Here is a 26,877-nt window from a genome sequence, read left to right on the forward strand (position 1 = left end):
TGCGGAGTGAAATATGCGAAGAACAAGCGCATTAGAGATCGATTATTTTACTAGCCTGAAACTAAAATTTTCATGTACTATAGGCTTACCGATTTCGGCATTTTTTCGAAAAAATTAATTCGTCTCTATTCGGGTGTTTATCGCGTAAATTGGCGTGAGCGATGCGTGCGGAGTGAAATACGCGAAGAACAAGCGCATTAGAGATCGATTATTTTACTAGCCTGAAACTAAAATTTTCATGGGCTATATATAGGCTTACCGATTTCGGCAGTTTTTCGCAAAAATTAATTGGTCTCTATTCGGGTATTTATCGCGTAAACGGGCGTGAGCGCATGCGTGCGGAGTTAAATATGCGAAGAACAAGCACATTAGAGATCAATTATTTTACCTGCCTGAAACTAAAATTTTCATGGGCTATAGGCTTACCGATTTCGGCATTTTTTCGAAAAAATTAATTCGTCTCTATTCGGGTGTTTATCGCGTAATTTGGCGTGAGCGCATGCGTGCGGAGTGAAATATGCGAAGAACAAGCGCATTAGAGATCGATTATTTTACCTGCCTGAAACTAAAATTTTCATGGGCTATAGGCTTACCGATTTCGGCATTTTTTCGAAAAAATTAATCCGTCTCTATTCGGGTATTTATCGCGTAAACGGGCGTGAGCGCATGCGTGCGGAGTGAAATATGCGAAGAACAAGCGCATTAGAGATCGATTATTTTACTAGCCTGAAACTAAAATTTTCATGTACTATAGGCTTACCGATTTCGGCATTTTTTCGAAAAAATTAATCCGTCTCTATTCGGGTATTTATCGCGTAAACGGGCGTGAGCGCATGCGTGCGGAGTGAAATATGCGAAGAACAAGCGCATTAGAGATCGATTATTTTACTAGCCTGAAACTAAAATTTTCATGGGCTATAGGCTTACCGATTTCGGCATATTTTCGAAAAAATTAATTCGTCTCTATTCGGGTATTTATCGCGTAAATTGGCGTGAGCGCATGCGTGCGGAGTGAAATATGCGAAGAACAAGCGCATTAGAGATCGATTATTTTACTATCCTGAAACTACAATTTTCATGGGCTATAGGCTTACCGATTTCGGCATTTTTTCGAAAAAATTAATTCGTCTCTATTCGGGTGTTTATCGCGTAAATAGGCGTGAGCGCATGCGTGCGGAGTGAAATATGCGAAGAACAAGCGCATTAGAGATCGATTATTTTACTAGCCTGAAACTACAATTTTCATGGGCTATGCTTACCGATTTCGGCATTTTTTCGAAAAAATTAATCCGTCTCTATTCGGGTATTTATCGCGTAAACGGGCGTGAGCGCATGCGTGCGGAGTGAAATATGCGAAGAACAAGCGCATTAGAGATCGAATATTTTACTAGCCTGAAACTAAAATTTTCATGGGCTATAGGCTTACCGATTTCGGCATTTTTTCGAAAAAATTAATTCGTCTCTATTCGGGTGTTTATCGCGTAAATTGGCGTGAGCGATGCGTGCGCAGTGAAATACGCGAAGAACAAGCGCATTAGAGAACGATTATTTTACTAGCCTGAAACTAAAATTTTCATGGGCTATATATAGGCTTACTGATTTCGGCAGTTTCTCGCAAAAATTAATTGGTCTCTATTCGGGTATTTATCGCGTAAACGGGCGTGAGCGCATGCGTGCGGAGTTAAATATGCGAAGAACAAGCACATTAGAGATCAATTATTTTACCTGCCTGAAACTAAAATTTTCATAGGCTATAGGCTTACCGATTTCGGCATTTTTACGAAAAAATTAATCCGTCTCTATTCGGGTATTTATCGCGTAAAAGGGCGTGATCGCAAGCGTGCGGAGTGAAATATGCGAAGAACAAGCGCATTATAGATCGATTATTTTACTAGCCTGAAACTAAAATTTTCATGGGCTATAGGCTTACCGATTTCGGCATTTTCCCGAAAAAATTAATCCGTCTCTATTGGGGTATTTATCGCGTAAACGGCCGTGAGCGCATGCGTGCGGAGTGAAATATGCGAAGAACAAGCGCATTAGGGATCAATTATTTTACCTGCCTGAAACTAAAATTTTCATGTACTATAGGCTTACCGATTTCGGCATATTTTCGAAAAAATAATTCGTCTCTATTCGGGTGTTTATCGCGTAAATTGGTGTGAGCGCATGCGTGCGGAGTGAAATATGCGAAGAACAAGCGCATTAGAGATCGATTATTTTACCTGCCTGAAACTAAAATTTTCCTGGGCTATAGGCTTACCGATTTCGGCATTTTTCCGAAAAAATTAATCCGCCTCTATTCGGGTATTTATCGCGTAAACGGGCGTGAGCGCATGCGTGCGGAGTGAAGTATGCGAAGAACAAGCGCATTAGAGATCGATTATTTTACTAGCCTGAAACTAAAATTTTCATGTACTATAGGCTTACCGATTTCGGCATTTTTTCGAAAAAATTAATCCGTCTCTATTCGTGTATTTATCGCGTAAACGGGCGTGAGCGCATGCGTGCGGAGTGAAATATGCGAAGAACAAGCGCATTAGAGATCGATTATTTTACTAGCCTGAAACTAAAATTTTCATGGGCTATAGGCTTACCGATTTCGGCATTTTTTCGAAAAAATTAATCCGTCTCTATTCGGGTATTTATCGCGTAAACGGGCGTGAGCGCATGCATGCGGAGTGAAATATGCGAAGAACAAGCGCATTAGAGATCGATTATTTTACTAGCCTGAAACTAAAATTTTCATGGGCTATAGGCTTACCGATTTCGGCATTTTTTCGAAAAAATTAATCCGCCTCTATTCGGGTATTTATCGCGTAAACGGGCGTGAGCGCATGCGTGCGGAGTGAAGTATGCGAAGAACAAGCGCATTAGAGATCAATTATTTTACCTGCCTGAAACTAAAATTTTCATGAGCTATAGGCTTACCGATTTCGGCATTTTTTCGAAAAAATTAATCCGTCTCTATTCGGGTATTTATCGCGTAAACGGGCGTGAGCGCATGCGTGCGGAGTGAAATATGCGAAGAACAAGCGCATTAGAGATCGATTATTTTACCTGCCTGAAACTAAAATTTTCATGTACTATAGGCTTACCGATTTCGGCATTTTTTCGAAAAAATTAATTTGTCTCTATTCGGGTGTTTATCGCGTAAATTGGCGTGAGCGCATGCGTGCGGAGTGAAATATGCGAAGAACAAGCGCATTAGAGATCGATTATTTTACCTGCCTGAAACTAAAATTTTCATGGGCTATAGGCTTACCGATTTCGGCATTTTTTCGAAAAAATTAATCCGTCTCTATTCGGGTATTTATCGCGTAAACGGGCGTGAGCGCATGCGTGCGGAGTGAAATATGCGAAGAACAAGCGCATTAGAGATCGATTATTTTACTAGCCTGAAACTAAAATTTTCATGTACTATAGGCTTACCGATTTCGGCATTTTTTCGAAAAAATTAATCCGTCTCTATTCGGGTATTTATCGCGTAAACGGGCGTGAGCGCATGCGTGCGGAGTGAAATATGCGAAGAACAAGCGCATTAGAGATCGATTATTTTACTAGCCTGAAACTAAAATTTTCATGGGCTATAGGCTTACCGATTTCGGCATTTTTTCGAAAAAATTAATCCGTCTCTATTCGGGTATTTATCGCGTAAACGGGCGTGATCGCATGCGTGCGGAGTGAAATATGCGAAGAACAAGCGCATTAGAGATCGATTATTTTACTAGCCTGAAACTAAAATTTTCATGGGCTATAGGCTTACCGAATTCGGCATATTTTCGAAAAAATTAATTCGTCTCTATTCGGGTGTTTATCGCGTAAATTGGCGTGAGCGCATGCGTGCGGAGTGAAATATGCGAAGAACAAGCGCATTAGAGATCGATTATTTTACTATCCTGAAACTACAATTTTCATGGGCTATAGGCTTACCGATTTCGGCATTTTTTCGAAAAAATTAATTCGTCTCTATTCGGGTGTTTATCGCGTAAATAGGCGTGAGCGCATGCGTGCGGAGTGAAATATGCGAAGAACAAGCGCATTAGAGATCGATTATTTTACTAGCCTGAAGCTACAATTTTCATGGGCTATAGGCTTACCGATTTCGGCATTTTTTCGAAAAAATTAATCCGTCTCTATTCGGGTATTTATCGCGTAAACGGGCGTGAGCGCATGCGTGCGGAGTGAAATATGCGAAGAACAAGCGCATTAGAGATCGAATATTTTACTAGCCTGAAACTAAAATTTTCATGGGCTATAGGCTTACCGATTTCGGCATTTTTTCGAAAAAATTAATTCGTCTCTATTCGGGTGTTTATCGCGTAAATTGGCGTGAGCGATGCGTGCGGAGTGAAATACGCGAAGAACAAGCGCATTAGAGATCGATTATTTTACTAGCCTTAAACTAAAATTTTCATGGGCTATATATAGGCTTACCGATTTCGGCAGTTTTTCGCAAAAATTAATTGGTCTCTATTCGGGTATTTATCGCGTAAATGGGCGTGAGCGCATGCGTGCGGAGTTAAATATGCGAAGAACAAGCACATTAGAGATCAATTATTTTACCTGCCTGAAACTAAAATTTTCATAGGCTATAGGCTTACCGATTTCGGCATTTTTACGAAAAAATTAATCCGTCTCTATTCGGGTATTTATCGCGTAAAAGGGCGTGATCGCAAGCGTGCGGAGTGAAATATGCGAAGAACAAGCGCATTATAGATCGATTATTTTACTAGCCTGAAACTAAAATTTTCATGGGCTATAGGCTTACCGATTTCGGCATTTTTCCGAAAAAATTAATCCGTCTCTATTCGGGTATTTATCGCGTAAACGGGCGTGAGCGCATGCGTGCGGAGTGAAATATGCGAAGAACAAGCGCATTAGGGATCAATTATTTTACCTGCCTGAAACTAAAATTTTCATGTACTATAGGCTTACCGATTTCGGCATTTTTCGAAAAATTAATTGGTCTCTATTCGGGTATTTATCGCGTAAACGAGCGTGAGCGCATGCGTGCGGAGTGAAATATGCGAAGAACAAGCGCATTAGAGATCGATTATTTTACTAACCTGAAACTAAAATTTTCATGGGCTATAGGCTTACCGATTTCGGCATTTTTTCGAAAAAATTAATTCGTCTCTATTCGGGTGTTTATCGCGTAAATTGGCGTGAGTGATGCGTGCGGAGTGAAATATGGGAAGAACAAGCGCATTAGAGATCGATTATTTTACTAGCCTGAAACTAAAATTTTCATGGGCTATAGGCTTACCGATTTCGGCATTTTTTCGAAAAAATTAATCCGTCTCTATTCGGGTATTTATCGCGTAAATTGGCGTGAGCGCATGCGTGCGGAGTGAAATATGCGAAGAACAAGCGCATTAGAGATCAATTATTTTACTATCCGGAAACTAAAATTTTCATGGGCTATTATAGGCTTACCGATTTCGGCATATTTTCGAAAAAATTAATTCGTCTCTATTCGGGTGTTTATCGCGTTAATTGGCGTGAGCGCATGCGTGCGGAGTGAAATATTCGAAGAACAAGCGCATTAGAGATCGATTATTTTACCTGCCTGAAACTAAAATTTTCATGGGCTATAGGCTTACCGATTTCGGCATTTTTTCGAAAAAATTAATCCGCCTCTATTCGGGTATTTATCGCGTAAATGGGCGTGAGCGCATGCGTGCGGAGTAAAGTATGCGAAGAACAAGCGCATTAGAGATCGATTATTTTACTAGCCTGAAACTAAAATTTTCATGTACTATAGGCTTACCGATTTCGGCATTTTTTCGAAAAAATTAATCCGTCTCTATTCGGGTATTTATCGCGTAAACGGGCGTGAGCGCATGCGTGCGGAGTGAAATATGCGAAGAACAAGCGCATTAGAGATCGATTATTTTACCTGCCTGAAACTAAAATTTTCATGGGCTATAGGCTTACCGATTTCGGCATTTTTTCGAAAAAATTAATCCGCCTCTATTCGGGTATTTATCGCGTAAACGGGCGTGAGCGCATGCGTGCGGAGTGAAGTATACGAAGAACAAGCGCATTAGAGATCGATTATTTTACTAACCTGAAACTAAAATTTTCATGGGCTATAGGCTTACCGATTTCGGCATTTTTTCGAAAAAATTAATTCGTCTCTATTCGGGTGTTTATCGCGTAAATTGGCGTGAGTGATGCGTGCGGAGTGAAATATGGGAAGAACAAGCGCATTAGAGATCGATTATTTTACTAGCCTGAAACTAAAATTTTCATGGGCTATAGTATAGGCTTACCGATTTCGGCATTTTTTCGAAAAAATTAATCCGTCTCTATTCGGGTATTTATCGCGTAAATTGGCGTGAGCGCATGCGTGCGGAGTGAAATATGCGAAGAACAAGCGCATTAGAGATCAATTATTTTACTATCCTGAAACTAAAATTTTCATGGGCTATTATAGGCTTACCGATTTCGGCATATTTTCGAAAAAATTAATTCGTCTCTATTCGGGTGTTTATCGCGTTAATTGGCGTGAGCGCATGCGTGCGGAGTGAAATATTCGAAGAACAAGCGCATTAGAGATCGATTATTTTACCTGCCTGAAACTAAAATTTTCATGGGCTATAGGCTTACCGATTTCGGCATTTTTTCGAAAAAATTAATCCGCCTCTATTCGGGTATTTATCGCGTAAATGGGCGTGAGCGCATGCGTGCGGAGTAAAGTATGCGAAGAACAAGCGTATTAGAGATCGATTATTTTACTAGCCTGAAACTAAAATTTTCATGTACTATAGGCTTACCGATTTCGGCATTTTTTCGAAAAAATTAATCCGTCTCTATTCGGGTATTTATCGCGTAAACGGGCGTGAGCGCATGCGTGCGGAGTGAAATATGCGAAGAACAAGCGCATTAGAGATCGATTATTTTACCTGCCTGAAACTAAAATTTTCATATACTATAGGCTTACCGATTTCGGCATTTTTTCGAAAAAATTAATCCGTCTCTATTCGGGTATTTATCGCGTAAACGGGCGTGAGCGCATGCGTGCGGAGTGAAATATGCGAAGAACAAGCGCATTAGAGATCGAATATTTTACTAGCCTGAAACTAAAATTTTCATGGGCTATAGGCTTACCGATTTCGGCATTTTTTCGAAAAAATTAATTCGTCTCTATTCGGGTGTTTATCGCGTAAACTGGCGTGAGCGCATGCGTGCGGAGTGAAGTATGCGAAGAACAAGCGCATTAGAGATCAATTATTTTACTTGCCTGAAACTAAAATTTTCATGGGGTATAGGCTTACCGATTTCGGCATTTTTTCGAAAAAATTAATCCGCCTCTATTCGGGTGTTTATCGCGTAAACGGGCGTGAGCGCATGCGTGCGGAGTGAAGTATGCGAAGAACAAGCGCATTAGAGATCGATTATTTTACTAGCCTGAAACTAAAATTTTTATGGGCTATAGGCTTACCGATTTCGGCATTTTTTCGAAAAAATTAATTCGTCTCTATTCGGGTGTTTATCGCGTAAACGGGCGTGAGCGCATGCGTGCGGAGTGAAATATGCGAAGAACAAGCGCATTAGGGATCAATTATTTTACCTGCCTGAAACTAAAATTTTCATGTACTATAGGCTTACCGATTTCGGCATATTTTCGAAAAAATTAATTCGTCTCTATTCGGGTGTTTATCGCGTAAATTGGTGTGAGCGCATGCGTGCGGAGTGAAATATGCGAAGAACAAGCGCATTAGAGATCGATTATTTTACCTGCCTGAAACTAAAATTTTCCTGGGCTATAGGCTTACCGATTTCGGCATTTTTTCGAAAAAATTAATCCGCCTCTATTCGGGTATTTATCGCGTAAACGGGCGTGAGCGCATGCGTGCGGAGTGAAGTATGCGAAGAACAAGCGCATTAGAGATCGATTATTTTACTAGCCTGAAACTAAAATTTTCATGTACTATAGGCTTACCGATTTCGGCATTTTTTCGAAAAAATTAATCCGTCTCTATTCGTGTATTTATCGCGTAAACGGGCGTGAGCGCATGCGTGCGGAGTGAAATATGCGAAGAACAAGCGCATTAGAGATCGATTATTTTACTAGCCTGAAACTAAAATTTTCATGGGCTATAGGCTTACCGATTTCGGCATTTTTTCGAAAAAATTAATCCGTCTCTATTCGGGTATTTATCGCGTAAACGGGCGTGAGCGCATGCATGCGGAGTGAAATATGCGAAGAACAAGCGCATTAGAGATCGATTATTTTACTAGCCTGAAACTAAAATTTTCATGGGCTATAGGCTTACCGATTTCGGCATTTTTTCGAAAAAATTAATCCGCCTCTATTCGGGTATTTATCGCGTAAACGGGCGTGAGCGCATGCGTGCGGAGTGAAGTATGCGAAGAACAAGCGCATTAGAGATCAATTATTTTACCTGCCTGAAACTAAAATTTTCATGAGCTATAGGCTTACCGATTTCGGCATTTTTTCGAAAAAATTAATCCGTCTCTATTCGGGTATTTATCGCGTAAACGGGCGTGAGCGCATGCGTGCGGAGTGAAATATGCGAAGAACAAGCGCATTAGAGATCGATTATTTTACCTGCCTGAAACTAAAATTTTCATGTACTATAGGCTTACCGATTTCGGCATTTTTTCGAAAAAATTAATTCGTCTCTATTCGGGTGTTTATCGCGTAAATTGGCGTGAGCGCATGCGTGCGGAGTGAAATATGCGAAGAACAAGCGCATTAGAGATCGATTATTTTACCTGCCTGAAACTAAAATTTTCATGGGCTATAGGCTTACCGATTTCGGCATTTTTTCGAAAAAATTAATCCGTCTCTATTCGGGTATTTATCGCGTAAACGGGCGTGAGCGCATGCGTGCGGAGTGAAATATGCGAAGAACAAGCGCATTAGAGATCGATTATTTTACTAGCCTGAAACTAAAATTTTCATGTACTATAGGCTTACCGATTTCGGCATTTTTTCGAAAAAATTAATCCGTCTCTATTCGGGTATTTATCGCGTAAACGGGCGTGAGCGCATGCGTGCGGAGTGAAATATGCGAAGAACAAGCGCATTAGAGATCGATTATTTTACTAGCCTGAAACTAAAATTTTCATGGGCTATAGGCTTACCGATTTCGGCATTTTTTCGAAAAAATTAATCCGTCTCTATTCGGGTATTTATCGCGTAAACGGGCGTGAGCGCATGCGTGCGGAGTGAAATATGCGAAGAACAAGCGCATTAGAGATCGATTATTTTACTAGCCTGAAACTAAAATTTTCATGGGCTATATAGGCTTACCGAATTCGGCATATTTTCGAAAAAATTAATTCGTCTCTATTCGGGTGTTTATCGCGTAAATTGGCGTGAGCGCATGCGTGCGGAGTGAAATATGCGAAGAACAAGCGCATTAGAGATCGATTATTTTACTATCCTGAAACTACAATTTTCATGGGCTTACCGATTTCGGCATTTTTTCGAAAAAATTAATTCGTCTCTATTCGGGTGTTTATCGCGTAAATAGGCGTGAGCGCATGCGTGCGGAGTGAAATATGCGAAGAACAAGCGCATTAGAGATCGATTATTTTACTAGCCTGAAACTACAATTTTCATGGGCTATAGGCTTACCGATTTCGGCATTTTTTCGAAAAAATTAATCCGTCTCTATTCGGGTATTTATCGCGTAAACGGGCGTGAGCGCATGCGTGCGGAGTGAAATATGCGAAGAACAAGCGCATTAGAGATCGAATATTTTACTAGCCTGAAACTAAAATTTTCATGGGCTATAGGCTTACCGATTTCGGCATTTTTTCGAAAAAATTAATTCGTCTCTATTCGGGTGTTTATCCCGTAAATTGGCGTGAGCGATGCGTGCGGAGTGAAATACGCGAAGAACAAGCGCATTAGAGATCGATTATTTTACTAGCCTGAAACTAAAATTTTCATGGGCTATATATAGGCTTACCGATTTCGGCAGTTTTTCGCAAAAATTAATTGGTCTCTATTCGGGTATTGATCGCGTAAATGGGCGTGAGCGCATGCGTGCGGAGTTAAATATGCGAAGAACAAGCACATTAGAGATCAATTATTTTACCTGCCTGAAACTAAAATTTTCATAGGCTATAGGCTTACCGATTTCGGCATTTTTACGAAAAAATTAATCCGTCTCTATTCGGGTATTTATCGCGTAAAAGGGCGTGATCGCAAGCGTGCAGAGTGAAATATGCGAAGAACAAGCGCATTATAGATCGATTATTTTACTAGCCTGAAACTAAAATTTTCATGGGCTATAGGCTTACCGATTTCGGCATTTTTCCGAAAAAATTAATCCGTCTCTATTCGGGTATTTATCGCGTAAACGGGCGTGAGCGCATGCGTGCGGAGTGAAATATGCGAAGAACAAGCGCATTAGGGATCAATTATTTTACCTGCCTGAAACTAAAATTTTCATGTACTATAGGCTTACCGATTTCGGCATTTTTCGAAAAATTAATTGGTCTCTATTCGGGTATTTATCGCGTAAACGAGCGTGAGCGCATGCGTGCGGAGTGAAATATGCGAAGAACAAGCGCATTAGAGATCGATTATTTTACTAACCTGAAACTAAAATTTTCATGGGCTATAGGCTTACCGATTTCGGCATTTTTTCGAAAAAATTAATTCGTCTCTATTCGGGTGTTTATCGCGTAAATTGGCGTGAGTGATGCGTGCGGAGTGAAATATGGGAAGAACAAGCGCATTAGAGATCGATTATTTTACTAGCCTGAAACTAAAATTTTCATGGGCTATAGGCTTACCGATTTCGGCATTTTTTCGAAAAAATTAATCCGTCTCTATTCGGGTATTTATCGCGTAAATTGGCGTGAGCGCATGCGTGCGGAGTGAAATATGCGAAGAACAAGCGCATTAGAGATCAATTATTTTACTATCCTGAAACTAAAATTTTCATGGGCTATTATAGGCTTACCGATTTCGGCATATTTTCGAAAAAATTAATTCGTCTCTATTCGGGTGTTTATCGCGTTAATTGGCGTGAGCGCATGCGTGCGGAGTGAAATATTCGAAGAACAAGCGCATTAGAGATCGATTATTTTACCTGCCTGAAACTAAAATTTTCATGGGCTATAGGCTTACCGATTTCGGCATTTTTTCGAAAAAATTAATCCGCCTCTATTCGGGTATTTATCGCGTAAATGGGCGTGAGCGCATGCGTGCGGAGTGAAGTATGCGAAGAACAAGCGCATTAGAGATCGATTATTTTACTAGCCTGAAACTAAAATTTTCATGTACTATAGGCTTACCGATTTCGGCATTTTTTCGAAAAAATTAATCCGTCTCTATTCGGGTATTTATCGCGTAAACGGGCGTGATCGCATGCGTGCGGAGTGAAATATGCGAAGAACAAGCGCATTAGAGATCGATTATTTTACCTGCCTGAAACTAAAATTTTCATGTACTATAGGCTTACCGATTTCGGCATTTTTTCGAAAAAATTAATCCGTCTCTATTCGGGTATTTATCGCGTAAACGGGGGTGAGCGCATGCGTGCGGAGTGAAATATGCGAAGAACAAGCGCATTAGAGATCGAATATTTTACTAGCCTGAAACTAAAATTTTCATGGGCTATAGGCTTACCGATTTCGGCATTTTTTCGAAAAAATTAATTCGTCTCTATTCGGGTGTTTATCGCGTAAACTGGCGTGAGCGCATGCGTGCGGAGTGAAGTATGCGAAGAACAAGCGCATTAGAGATCAATTATTTTACTTGCCTGAAACTAAAATTTTCATGGGGTATAGGCTTACCGATTTCGGCATTTTTTCGAAAAAATTAATCCGCCTCTATTCGGGTGTTTATCGCGTAAACGGGCGTGAGCGCATGCGTGCGGAGTGAAGTATGCGAAGAACAAGCGCATTAGAGATCGATTATTTTACTAGCCTGAAACTAAAATTTTCATGGGCTATAGGCTTACCGATTTCGGCATTTTTTCGAAAAAATTAATTCGTCTCTATTCGGGTGTTTATCGCGTAAATTGGCGTGAGCGCATGCGTGCGGAGTGAAATATGCGAAGAACAAGCGCATTAGAGATCGATTATTTTACCTGCCTGAAACTAAAATTTTCATGGGCTATAGGCTTACCGATTTCGGCATTTTTTCGAAAAAATTAATCCGTCTCTATTCGGGTATTTATCGCGTAAACGGGCGTGAGCGCATGCGTGCGGAGTGAAATATGCGAAGAACAAGCGCATTAGAGATCGAATATTTTACTAGCCTGAAACTAAAATTTTCATGGGCTATAGGCTTACCGATTTCGGCATTTTTCCGAAAAAATTAATTCGTCTCTATTCGGGTGTTTATCGCGTAAATTGGCGTGAGCGATGCGTGCGGAGTGAAATACGCGAAGAACAAGCGCATTAGAGATCGATTATTTTACTAGCCTGAAACTAAAATTTTCATGGGCTATATATGGCTTACCGATTTCGGCAGTTTTTCGCAAAAATTAATTGGTCTCTATTCGGGTATTTATCGCGTAAACGGGCGTGAGCGCATGCGTGCGGAGTTAAATATGCGAAGAACAAGCACATTAGAGATCAATTATTTTACCTGCCTGAAACTAAAATTTTCATAGGCTATAGGCTTACCGATTTCGGCATTTTTACGAAAAAATTAATCCGTCTCTATTCGAGTATTTATCACGTAAACGGGCGTGAGCGCATGCGTGCGGAGTGAAATATGCGAAGAACAAGCGCATTAGAGATCGATTATTTTACTAGCCTGAAACTAAAATTTTCACGGGCTATAGGCTTACCGATTTCGGCATTTTTTCGAAAAAATTAATCCGCCTCTATTCGGGTATTTATCGCGTAAACGGGCGTGAGCGCATGCGTGCGGAGTGAAGTATGCGAAGAACAAGCGCATTAGAGATCAATTATTTTACCTGCCTGAAACTAAAATTTTCATGGGCTATAGGCTTACCGATTTCGGCATTTTTTCGAAAAAATTAATTCGTCTCTATTCGGGTGTTTATCGCGTAAATTGGCGTGAGCGCATGCGTGCGGAGTGAAATATGCGAAGAACAAGCGCATTAGAGATCGATTATTTTACCTGCCTGAAACTAAAATTTTCATGGGCTATAGGCTTACCGATTTCGGCATTTTTTCGAAAAAATTAATCCGTCTCTATTCGGGTATTTATCGCGTAAACGGGCGTGAGCGCATGCGTGCGGAGTGAAATATGCGAAGAACAAGCGCATTAGAGATCGATTATTTTACTAGCCTGAAACTAAAATTTTCATGTACTATAGGCTTACCGATTTCGGCATTTTTTCGAAAAAATTAATCCGTCTGTATTCGGGTATTTATCGCGTAAACGGGCGTGAGCGCATGCGTGCGGAGTGAAATATGCGAAGAACAAGCGCATTAGAGATCGATTATTTTACTAGCCTGAAACTAAAATTTTCATGGGCTATAGGCTTACCGATTTCGGCATATTTTCGAAAAAATTAAGTCGTCTCTATTCGGGTGTTTATCGCGTAAATTGGTGTGAGCGCATGCGTGCGGAGTGAAATATGCGAAGAACAAGCGCATTAGAGATCGATTATTTTACCTGCCTGAAACTAAAATTTTCCTGGGCTATAGGCTTACCGATTTCGGCATTTTTTCGAAAAAATTAATCCGCCTCTATTCGGGTATTTATCGCGTAAACGGGCGTGAGCGCATGCGTGCGGAGTGAAGTATGCGAAGAACAAGCGCATTAGAGATCGATTATTTTACTAGCCTGAAACTAAAATTTTCATGTACTATAGGCTTACCGATTTCGGCATTTTTTCGAAAAAATTAATTCGTCTCTATTCGGGTGTTTATCGCGTAAATAGGCGTGAGCGCATGCGTGCGGAGTGAAATATGCGAAGAACAAGCGCATTAGAGATCGATTATTTTACTAGCCTGAAACTACAATTTTCATGGGCTATAGGCTTACCGATTTCGGCATTTTTTCGAAAAAATTAATCCGTCTCTATTCGGGTATTTATCGCGTAAACGGGCGTGAGCGCATGCGTGCGGAGTGAAATATGCGAAGAACAAGCGCATTAGAGATCGAATATTTTACTAGCCTGAAACTAAAATTTTCATGGGCTATAGGCTTACCGATTTCGGCATTTTTTCGAAAAAATTAATTCGTCTCTATTCGGGTGTTTATCGCGTAAATTGGCGTGAGCGATGCGTGCGGAGTGAAATACGCGAAGAACAAGCGCATTAGAGATCGATTATTTTACTAGCCTTAAACTAAAATTTTCATGGGCTATATATAGGCTTACCGATTTCGGCAGTTTTTCGCAAAAATTAATTGGTCTCTATTCGGGTATTTATCGCGTAAACGGGCGTGAGCGCATGCGTGCGGAGTTAAATATGCGAAGAACAAGCACATTAGAGATCAATTATTTTACCTGCCTGAAACTAAAATTTTCATAGGCTATAGGCTTACCGATTTCGGCATTTTTACGAAAAAATTAATCCGTCTCTATTCGGGTATTTATCACGTAAACGGGCGTGAGCGCATGCGTGCGGAGTGAAATATGCGAAGAACAAGCGCATTAGAGATCGATTATTTTACTAGCCTGAAACTAAAATTTTCACGGGCTATAGGCTTACCGATTTCGGCATTTTTTCGAAAAAATTAATCCGCCTCTATTCGGGTATTTATCGCGTAAACGGGCGTGAGCGCATGCGTGCGGAGTGAAGTATGCGAAGAACAAGCGCATTAGAGATCAATTATTTTACCTGCCTGAAACTAAAATTTTCATGGGCTATAGGCTTACCGATTTCGGCATTTTTTCGAAAAAATTAATTCGTCTCTATTCGGGTGTTTATCGCGTAAATTGGCGTGAGCGCATGCGTGCGGAGTGAAATATGCGAAGAACAAGCGCATTAGAGATCGATTATTTTACCTGCCTGAAACTAAAATTTTCATGGGCTATAGGCTTACCGATTTCGGCATTTTTTCGAAAAAATTAATCCGTCTCTATTCGGGTATTTATCGCGTAAACGGGCGTGAGCGCATGCGTGCGGAGTGAAATATGCGAAGAACAAGCGCATTAGAGATCGATTATTTTACTAGCCTGAAACTAAAATTTTCATGTACTATAGGCTTACCGATTTCGGCATTTTTTCGAAAAAATTAATCCGTCTGTATTCGGGTATTTATCGCGTAAACGGGCGTGAGCGCATGCGTGCGGAGTGAAATATGCGAAGAACAAGCGCATTAGAGATCGATTATTTTACTAGCCTGAAACTAAAATTTTCATGGGCTATAGGCTTACCGATTTCGGCATATTTTCGAAAAAATTAAGTCGTCTCTATTCGGGTGTTTATCGCGTAAATTGGTGTGAGCGCATGCGTGCGGAGTGAAATATGCGAAGAACAAGCGCATTAGAGATCGATTATTTTACCTGCCTGAAACTAAAATTTTCCTGGGCTATAGGCTTACCGATTTCGGCATTTTTTCGAAAAAATTAATCCGCCTCTATTCGGGTATTTATCGCGTAAACGGGCGTGAGCGCATGCGTGCGGAGTGAAGTATGCGAAGAACAAGCGCATTAGAGATCGATTATTTTACTAGCCTGAAACTAAAATTTTCATGTACTATAGGCTTACCGATTTCGGCATTTTGTCGAAAAAATTAATTCGTCTCTATTCGGGTGTTTATCGCGTAAATAGGCGTGAGCGCATGCGTGCGGAGTGAAATATGCGAAGAACAAGCGCATTAGAGATCGATTATTTTACTAGCCTGAAACTACAATTTTCATGGGCTATAGGCTTACCGATTTCGGCATTTTTTCGAAAAAATAAATCCGTCTCTATTCGGGTATTTATCGCGTAAACGGGCGTGAGCGCATGCGTGCGGAGTGAAATATGCGAAGAACAAGCGCATTAGAGATCGAATATTTTACTAGCCTGAAACTAAAATTTTCATGGGCTATAGGCTTACCGATTTCGGCATTTTTTCGAAAAAATTAATTCGTCTCTATTCGGGTGTTTATCGCGTAAATTGGCGTGAGCGATGCGTGCGGAGTGAAATACGCGAAGAACAAGCGCATTAGAGATCGATTATTTTACTAGCCTGAAACTAAAATTTTCATGGGCTATATATAGGCTTACCGATTTCGGCAGTTTTTCGCAAAAATTAATTGGTCTCTATTCGGGTATTTATCGCGTAAACGGGCGTGAGCGCATGCGTGCGGAGTTAAATATGCGAAGAACAAGCACATTAGAGATCAATTATTTTACCTGCCTGAAACTAAAATTTTCATAGGCTATAGGCTTACCGATTTCGGCATTTTTACGAAAAAATTAATCCGTCTCTATTCGGGTATTTATCGCGTAAAAGGGCGTGATCGCAAGCGTGCGGAGTGAAATATGCGAAGAACAAGCGCATTATAGATCGATTATTTTACTAGCCTGAAACTAAAATTTTCATGGGCTATAGGCTTACCGATTTCGGCATTTTTCCGAAAAAATTAATCCGTCTCTATTCGGGTATTTATCGCGTAAACGGGCGTGAGCGCATGCGTGGGAGTGAAATATGCGAAGAACAAGCGCATTAGGGATCAATTATTTTACCTGCCTGAAACTAAAATTTTCATGTACTATAGGCTTACCGATTTCGGCATTTTTCGAAAAATTAATTGGTCTCTATTCGGGTATTTATCGCGTAAACGAGCGTGAGCGCATGCGTGCGGAGTGAAATATGCGAAGAACAAGCGCATTAGAGATCGATTATTTTACTAGCCTGAAACTAAAATTTTCATGGGCTATAGGCTTACCGATTTCGGCATATTTTCGAAAAAATTAATCCGCCTCTATTCGGGTATTTATCGCGTAAACGGGCGTGAGCGCATGCGTGCGGAGTGAAGTATGCGAAGAACAAGCGCATTAGAGATCGATTATTTTACTAGCCTGAAACTAAAATTTTCATGGGCTATAGGCTTACCGATTTCGGCATTTTTTCGAAAAAATTAATCCGTCTCTATTCGGGTATTTATCGCGTAAACGGGCGTGAGCGCATGCGTGCGGAGTGAAATATGCGAAGAACAAGCGCATTAGAGATCGATTATTTTACTAGCCTGAAACTAAAATTTTCATGTACTATAGGCTTACCGATTTCGGCATTTTTTCGAAAAAATTAATCCGTCTGTATTCGGGTATTTATCGCGTAAACGGGCGTGAGCGCATGCGTGCGGAGTGAAATATGCGAAGAACAAGCGCATTAGAGATCGATTATTTTACTAGCCTGAAACTAAAATTTTCATGGGCTATAGGCTTACCGATTTCGGCATATTTTCGAAAAAATTAAGTCGTCTCTATTCGGGTGTTTATCGCGTAAATTGGTGTGAGCGCATGCGTGCGGAGTGAAATATGCGAAGAACAAGCGCATTAGAGATCGATTATTTTACCTGCCTGAAACTAAAATTTTCCTGGGCTATAGGCTTACCGATTTCGGCATTTTTTCGAAAAAATTAATCCGCCTCTATTCGGGTATTTATCGCGTAAACGGGCGTGAGCGCATGCGTGCGGAGTGAAGTATGCGAAGAACAAGCGCATTAGAGATCGATTATTTTACTAGCCTGAAACTAAAATTTTCATGTACTATAGGCTTACCGATTTCGGCATTTTTTCGAAAAAATTAATTCGTCTCTATTCGGGTGTTTATCGCTTAAATAGGCGTGAGCGCATGCGTGCGGAGTGAAATATGCGAAGAACAAGCGCATTAGAGATCGATTATTTTACTAGCCTGAAACTACAATTTTCATGGGCTATAGGCTTACCGATTTCGGCATTTTTTCGAAAAAATTAATCCGTCTCTATTCGGGTATTTATCGCGTAAACGGGCGTGAGCGCATGCGTGCGGAGTGAAATATGCGAAGAACAAGCGCATTAGAGATCGAATATTTTACTAGCCTGAAACTAAAATTTTCATGGGCTATAGGCTTACCGATTTCGGCATTTTTTCGAAAAAATTAATTCGTCTCTATTCGGGTGTTTATCGCGTAAATTGGCGTGAGCGATGCGTGCGGAGTGAAATACGCGAAGAACAAGCGCATTAGAGATCGATTATTTTACTAGCCTGAAACTAAAATTTTCATGGGCTATATATAGGCTTACCGATTTCGGCAGTTTTTCGCAAAAATTAATTGGTCTCTATTCGGGTATTTATCGCGTAAACGGGCGTGAGCGCATGCGTGCGGAGTTAAATATGCGAAGAACAAGCACATTAGAGATCAATTATTTTACCTGCCTGAAACTAAAATTTTCATAGGCTATAGGCTTACCGATTTCGGCATTTTTACGAAAAAATTAATCCGTCTCTATTCGGGTATTTATCGCGTAAAAGGGCGTGATCGCAAGCGTGCGGAGTGAAATATGCGAAGAACAAGCGCATTATAGATCGATTATTTTACTAGCCTGAAACTAAAATTTTCATGGGCTATAGGCTTACCGATTTCGGCATTTTTCCGAAAAAATTAATCCGTCTCTATTCGGGTATTTATCGCGTAAACGGGCGTGAGCGCATGCGTGGGAGTGAAATATGCGAAGAACAAGCGCATTAGGGATCAATTATTTTACCTGCCTGAAACTAAAATTTTCATGTACTATAGGCTTACCGATTTCGGCATTTTTCGAAAAATTAATTGGTCTCTATTCGGGTATTTATCGCGTAAACGAGCGTGAGCGCATGCGTGCGGAGTGAAATATGCGAAGAACAAGCGCATTAGAGATCGATTATTTTACTAGCCTGAAACTAAAATTTTCATGGGCTATAGGCTTACCGATTTCGGCATATTTTCGAAAAAATTAATCCGCCTCTATTCGGGTATTTATCGCGTAAACGGGCGTGAGCGCATGCGGGCGGAGTGAAGTATGCGAAGAACAAGCGCATTAGAGATCGATTATTTTACTAGCCTGAAACTAAAATTTTCATGGGCTATAGGCTTACCGATTTCGGCATTTTTTCGAAAAAATTAATCCGTCTCTATTCGGGTATTTATCGCGTAAACGGGCGTGAGCGCATGCGTGCGGAGTGAAATATGCGAAGAACAAGCGCATTAGAGATCGATTTTTTTACTAGCCTGAAACTAAAATTTTCATGGGCTATAGGCTTACCGATTTCGGCATTTTTTCGAAAAAATTAATCCGTCTCTATTCGGGTATTTATCGCGTAAATTGGCGTGAGCGCATGCGTGCGGAGTGAAATATGCGAAGAACAAGCGCATTAGAGATCAATTATTTTACTATCCTGAAACTAAAATTTTCATGGGCTATTATAGGCTTACCGATTTCGGCATATTTTCGAAAAAATTAATTCGTCTCTATTCGGGTGTTTATCGCGTAAATTGGCGTGAGCGCATGCGTGCGGAGTGAAATATTCGAAGAACAAGCGCATTAGAGATCGAATATTTTACCTGCCTGAAACTAAAATTTTCATGGGCTATAGGCTTACCGATTTCGGCATTTTTTCGAAAAAATTAATCCGCCTCTATTCGGGTACTTATCGCGTAAATGGGCGTGAGCGCATGCGTGCGGAGTGAAGTATGCGAAGAACAAGCGCATTAGAGATCGATTATTTTACTAGCCTGAAACTAAAATTTTCATGTACTATAGGCTTACCGATTTCGGCATTTTTTCGAAAAAATTAATCCGTCTCTATTCGGGTATTTATCGCGTAAACGGGCGTGAGCGCATGCGTGCGGAGTGAAATATGCGAAGAACAAGCGCATTAGAGATCGATTATTTTACCTGCCTGAAACTAAAATTTTCATGTACTATAGGCTTACCGATTTCGGCATTTTTTCGAAAAAATTAATCCGTCTCTATTCGGGTGTTTATCGCGTAAATTGGCGTGAGCGCATGCGTGCGGAGTGAAATATGCGAAGAACAAGCGCATTAGAGATCGATTATTTTACTAGCCTGAAACTAAAATTTTCATGTACTATAGGCTTACCGATTTCGGCATTTTTTCGAAAAAATTAATCCGTCTCTATTCGGGTACTTATCGCGTAAACGGGCGTGAGCGCATGCGTGCGGAGTGAAATATGCGAAGAACAAGCGCATTAGAGATCGATTATTTTACTAGCCTGAAACTAAAATTTTCATGGGCTATAAGCTTACCGATTTCGGCATTTTTTCGAAAAAATAATCCGTCTCTATTCGGGTATTTATCGCGTAAACGGGCGTGAGCGCATGCGTGCGGAGTGAAATATGCGAAGAACAAGCGCATTAGAGATCGATTATTTTACTAGCCTGAAACTAAAATTTTCATGGGCTATCGGCTTACCGATTTCGGCATATTTTCGAAAAAATTAATTCGTCTCTATTCGGGTGTTTATCGCGTAAATTGGCGTGAGCGCATGCGTGCGGAGTGAAATATGCGAAGAACAAGCGCATTAGAGATCGATTATTTTACTAGCCTGAAACTAAAATTTTCATGTACTATAGGCTTACCGATTTCGGCATTTTTTCGAAAAAATTAATTCGTCTCTATTCGGGTGTTTATCGCGTAAATAGGCGTGAGCGCATGCGTGCGGAGTGAAATATGCGAAGAACAAGCGCATTAGAGATCGATTATTTTACTAGCCTGAAACTACAATTTTCATGGGCTATAGGCTTACCGATTTCGGCATTTTTTCGAAAAAATTAATCCGTCTCTATTCGGGTATTTATCGCGTAAACGGGCGTGAGCGCATGCGTGCGGAGTGAAATATGCGAAGAACAAGCGCATTAGAGATCGATTATTTTACCTGCCTGAAACTAAAATTTTCATGTACTATAGGCTTACCGATTTCGGCATTTTTTCGAAAAAATTAATCCGTCTCTATTCGGGTACTTATCGCGTAAACGGGCGTGAGCGCATGCGTGCGGAGTGAAATATGCGAAGAACAAGCGCATTAGAGATCGATTATTTTACTAGCCTGAAACTAAAATTTTCATGGGCTATAGGCTTACCGATTTCGGCATTTTTTCGAAAAAATAATCCGTCTCTATTCGGGTATTTATCGCGTAAACGGGCGTGAGCGCATGCGTGCGGAGTGAAATATGCGAAGAACAAGCGCATTAGAGATCGATTATTTTACTAGCCTGAAACTAAAATTTTCATGGGCTATTATAGGCTTACCGATTTCGGCATATTTTCGAAAAAATTAATTCGTCTCTATTCGGGTGTTTATCGCGTAAATTGGCGTGAGCGCATGCGTGCGGAGTGAAATATTCGAAGAACAAGCGCATTAGAGATCGAATATTTTACCTGCCTGAAACTAAAATTTTCATGGGCTATAGGCTTACCGATTTCGGCATTTTTTCGAAAAAATTAATCCGCCTCTATTCGGGTACTTATCGCGTAAATGGGCGTGAGCGCATGCGTGCGGAGTGAAGTATGCGAAGAACAAGCGCATTAGAGATCGATTATTTTACTAGCCTGAAACTAAAATTTTCATGTACTATAGGCTTACCGATTTCGGCATTTTTTCGAAAAAATTAATCCGTCTCTATTCGGGTATTTATCGCGTAAACGGGCGTGAGCGCATGCGTGCGGAGTGAAATATGCGAAGAACAAGCGCATTAGAGATCGATTATTTTACCTGCCTGAAACTAAAATTTTCATGTACTATAGGCTTACCGATTTCGGCATTTTTTCGAAAAAATTAATCCGTCTCTATTCGGGTGTTTATCGCGTAAATTGGCGTGAGCGCATGCGTGCGGAGTGAAATATGCGAAGAACAAGCGCATTAGAGATCGATTATTTTACTAGCCTGAAACTAAAATTTTCATGTACTATAGGCTTACCGATTTCGGCATTTTTTCGAAAAAATTAATCCGTCTCTATTCGGGTACTTATCGCGTAAACGGGCGTGAGCGCATGCGTGCGGAGTGAAATATGCGAAGAACAAGCGCATTAGAGATCGATTATTTTACTAGCCTGAAACTAAAATTTTCATGGGCTATAAGCTTACCGATTTCGGCATTTTTTCGAAAAAATAATCCGTCTCTATTCGGGTATTTATCGCGTAAACGGGCGTGAGCGCATGCGTGCGGAGTGAAATATGCGAAGAACAAGCGCATTAGAGATCGATTATTTTACTAGCCTGAAACTAAAATTTTCATGGGCTATCGGCTTACCGATTTCGGCATATTTTCGAAAAAATTAATTCGTCTCTATTCGGGTGTTTATCGCGTAAATTGGCGTGAGCGCATGCGTGCGGAGTGAAATATGCGAAGAACAAGCGCATTAGAGATCGATTATTTTACTAGCCTGAAACTAAAATTTTCATGTACTATAGGCTTACCGATTTCGGCATTTTTTCGAAAAAATTAATTCGTCTCTATTCGGGTGTTTATCGCGTAAATAGGCGTGAGCGCATGCGTGCGGAGTGAAATATGCGAAGAACAAGCGCATTAGAGATCGATTATTTTACTAGCCTGAAACTACAATTTTCATGGGCTATAGGCTTACCGATTTCGGCATTTTTTCGAAAAAATTAATCCGTCTCTATTCGGGTATTTATCGCGTAAACGGGCGTGAGCGCATGCGTGCGGAGTGAAATATGCGAAGAACAAGCGCATTAGAGATCGATTATTTTACCTGCCTGAAACTAAAATTTTCATGTACTATAGGCTTACCGATTTCGGCATTTTTTCGAAAAAATTAATCCGTCTCTATTCGGGTACTTATCGCGTAAACGGGCGTGAGCGCATGCGTGCGGAGTGAAATATGCGAAGAACAAGCGCATTAGAGATCGATTATTTTACTAGCCTGAAACTAAAATTTTCATGGGCTATAGGCTTACCGATTTCGGCATTTTTTCGAAAAAATAATCCGTCTCTATTCGGGTATTTATCGCGTAAACGGGCGTGAGCGCATGCGTGCGGAGTGAAATATGCGAAGAACAAGCGCATTAGAGATCGATTATTTTACTAGCCTGAAACTAAAATTTTCATGGGCTATAGGCTTACCGATTTCGGCATATTTTCGAAAAAATTAATTCGTCTCTATTCGGGTGTTTATCGCGTAAATTGGCGTGAGCGCATGCGTGCGGAGTGAAATATGCGAAGAACAAGCGCATTAGAGATCGATTATTTTACTAGCCTGAAACTAAAATTTTCATGTACTATAGGCTTACCGATTTCGGCATTTTTTCGAAAAAATTAATTCGTCTCTATTCGGGTGTTTATCGCGTAAATAGGCGTGAGCGCATGCGTGCGGAGTGAAATATGCGAAGAACAAGCGCATTAGAGATCGATTATTTTACTAGCCTGAAACTACAATTTTCATGGGCTATAGGCTTACCGATTTCGGCATTTTTTCGAAAAAATTAATCCGTCTCTATTCGGGTATTTATCGCGTAAACGGGCGTGAGCGCATGCGTGCGGAGTGAAATATGCGAAGAACAAGCGCATTAGAGATCGAATATTTTACTAGCCTGAAACTAAAATTTTCATGGGCTATAGGCTTACCGATTTCGGCATTTTTTCGAAAAAATTAATTCGTCTCTATTCGGGTGTTTATCGCGTAAATTGGCGTGAGCGATGCGTGCGGAGTGAAATACGCGAAGAACAAGCGCATTAGAGATCGATTATTTTACTAGCCTGAAACTAAAATTTTCATGGGCTATATATAGGCTTACCGATTTCGGCAGTTTTTCGCAAAAATTAATTGGTCTCTATTCGGGTATTTATCGCGTAAACGGGCGTGAGCGCATGCGTGCGGAGTTAAATATGCGAAGAACAAGCACATTAGAGATCAATTATTTTACCTGCCTGAAACTAAAATTTTCATGGGCTATAGGCTTACCGATTTCGGCAGTTTTTCGCAAAAATTAATTGGTCTCTATTCGGGTATTTATCGCGTAAACGGGCGTGAGCGCATGCGTGCGGAGTTAAATATGCGAAGAACAAGCACATTAGAGATCAATTATTTTACCTGCCTGAAACTAAAATTTTCATGGGCTATAGGCTTACCGATTTCGGCATTTTTTCGAAAAAATTAATTCGTCTCTATTCGGGTGTTTATCGCGTAATTTGGCGTGAGCGCATGCGTGCGGAGTGAAATATGCGAAGAACAAGCGCATCAGAGATCGATTATTTTACCTGCCTGAAACTAAAATTTTCATGGGCTATAGGCTTACCGATTTCGGCATTTTTTCGAAAAAATTAATCCGTCTCTATTCGGGTATTTATCGCGTAAACGGGCGTGAGCGCATGCGTGCGGAGTGAAATATGCGAAGAACAAGCGCATTAGAGATCGATTATTTTACTAGCCTGAAACTAAAATTTTCATGTACTATAGGCTTACCGATTTCGGCATTTTTTCGAAAAAATTAATCCGTCTCTATTCGGGTATTTATCGCGTAAACGGGCGTGAGCGCATGCGTGCGGAGTGAAATATGCGAAGAACAAGCGCATTAGAGATCGATTATTTTACTAGCCAGAAACTAAAATTTTCATGGGCTATAGGCTTACCGATTTCGGCATATTTTCGAAAAAATTAATTCGTCTCTATTCGGGTATTTATCGCGTAAATTGGCGTGAGCGCATGCGTGCGGAGTGAAATATGCGAAGAACAAGCGCATTAGAGATCGATTATTTTACTATCCTGAAACTACAATTTTCATGGGCTATAGGCTTACCGATTTCGGCATTTTTTCGAAAAAATTAATTCGTCTCTATTCGGGTGTTTATCGCGTAAATAGGCGTGAGCGCATGCGTGCGGAGTGAAATATGCGAAGAACAAGCGCATTAGAGATCGATTATTTTACTAGCCTGAAACTACAATTTTCATGGGCTATAGGCTTACCGATTTCGGCATTTTTTCGAAAAAATTAATCCGTCTCTATTCGGGTATTTATCGCGTAAACGGGCGTGAGCGCATGCGTGCGGAGTGAAATATGCGAAGAACAAGCGCATTAGAGATCGAATATTTTACTAGCCTGAAACTAAAATTTTCATGGGCTATAGGCTTACCGATTTCGGCATTTTTTCGAAAAAATTAATTCGTCTCTATTCGGGTGTTTATCGCGTAAATTGGCGTGAGCGCATGCGTGCGGAGTGAAATATGCGAAGAACAAGCGCATTAGAGATCGATTATTTTACTAGCCTGAAACTAAAATTTTCATGTACTATAGGCTTACGATTTCGGCATTTTTTCGAAAAAATTAATTCGTCTCTATTCGGGTGTTTATCGCGTAAATAGGCGTGAGCGCATGCGTGCGGAGTGAAATATGCGAAGAACAAGCGCATTAGAGATCGATTATTTTACTAGCCTGAAACTACAATTTTCATGGGCTTACCGATTTCGGCATTTTTTCGAAAAAATTAATCCGTCTCTATTCGGGTATTTATCGCGTAAACGGGCGTGAGCGCATGCGTGCGGAGTGAAATATGCGAAGAACAAGCGCATTAGAGATCGAATATTTTACTAGCCTGAAACTAAAATTTTCATGGGCTATAGGCTTACCGATTTCGGCATTTTTTCGAAAAAATTAATTCGTCTCTATTCGGGTGTTTATCGCGTAAATTGGCGTGAGCGATGCGTGCGGAGTGAAATACGCGAAGAACAAGCGCATTAGAGATCGATTATTTTACTAGCCTGAAACTAAAATTTTCATGGGCTATATATAGGCTTACCGATTTCGGCAGTTTTTCGCAAAAATTAATTGGTCTCTATTCGGGTATTTATCGCGTAAACGGGCGTGAGCGCATGCGTGCGGAGTTAAATATGCGAAGAACAAGCACATTAGAGATCAATTATTTTACCTGCCTGAAACTAAAATTTTCATGGGCTATAGGCTTACCGATTTCGGCATTTTTTCGAAAAAATTAATTCGTCTCTATTCGGGTGTTTATCGCGTAATTTGGCGTGAGCGCATGCGTGCGGAGTGAAATATGCGAAGAACAAGCGCATTAGAGATCGATTATTTTACCTGCCTGAAACTAAAATTTTCATGGGCTATAGGCTTACCGATTTCGGCATTTTTTCGAAAAAATTAATCCGTCTCTATTCGGGTATTTATCGCGTAAACGGGCGTGAGCGCATGCGTGCGGAGTGAAATATGCGAAGAACAAGCGCATTAGAGATCGATTATTTTACTAGCCTGAAACTAAAATTTTCATGTACTATAGGCTTACCGATTTCGGCATTTTTTCGAAAAAATTAATCCGTCTCTATTCGGGTATTTATCGCGTAAACGGGCGTGAGCGCATGCGTGCGGAGTGAAATATGCGAAGAACAAGCGCATTAGAGATCGATTATTTTACTAGCCAGAAACTAAAATTTTCATGGGCTATAGGCTTACCGATTTCGGCATATTTTCGAAAAAATTAATTCGTCTCTATTCGGGTATTTATCGCGTAAATTGGCGTGAGCGCATGCGTGCGGAGTGAAATATGCGAAGAACAAGCGCATTAGAGATCGATTATTTTACTATCCTGAAACTACAATTTTCATGGGCTATAGGCTTACCGATTTCGGCATTTTTCCGAAAAAATTAATTCGTCTCTATTCGGGTGTTTATCGCGTAAATAGGCGTGAGCGCATGCGTGCGGAGTGAAATATGCGAAGAACAAGCGCATTAGAGATCGATTATTTTACTAGCCTGAAACTACAATTTTCATGGGCTATAGGCTTACCGATTTCGGCATTTTTTCGAAAAAATTAATCCGTCTCTATTCGGGTATTTATCGCGTAAACGGGCGTGAGCGCATGCGTGCGGAGTGAAATATGCGAAGAACAAGCGCATTAGAGATCGAATATTTTACTAGCCTGAAACTAAAATTTTCATGGGCTATAGGCTTACGATTTCGGCATTTTTTCGAAAAAATTAATTCGTCTCTATTCGGGTGTTTATC

General features: G+C 40.6%; 1 protein-coding gene across 1 annotated transcript in view; it reads right to left on the reverse strand.

The window, feature by feature from the left end:
- The window catches only part of LOC142563289 (excitatory amino acid transporter-like), a 135,533-nt gene that overhangs the window by 86,804 nt on the left and 21,852 nt on the right, over positions 1-26,877 (reverse strand). The window lies entirely within an intron of this gene.

The sequence above is a fragment of the Dermacentor variabilis genome, chromosome 11 (genome assembly GCF_050947875.1).
Source record: "Dermacentor variabilis isolate Ectoservices chromosome 11, ASM5094787v1, whole genome shotgun sequence".
NCBI lineage: Eukaryota > Metazoa > Arthropoda > Arachnida > Ixodida > Ixodidae > Dermacentor > Dermacentor variabilis.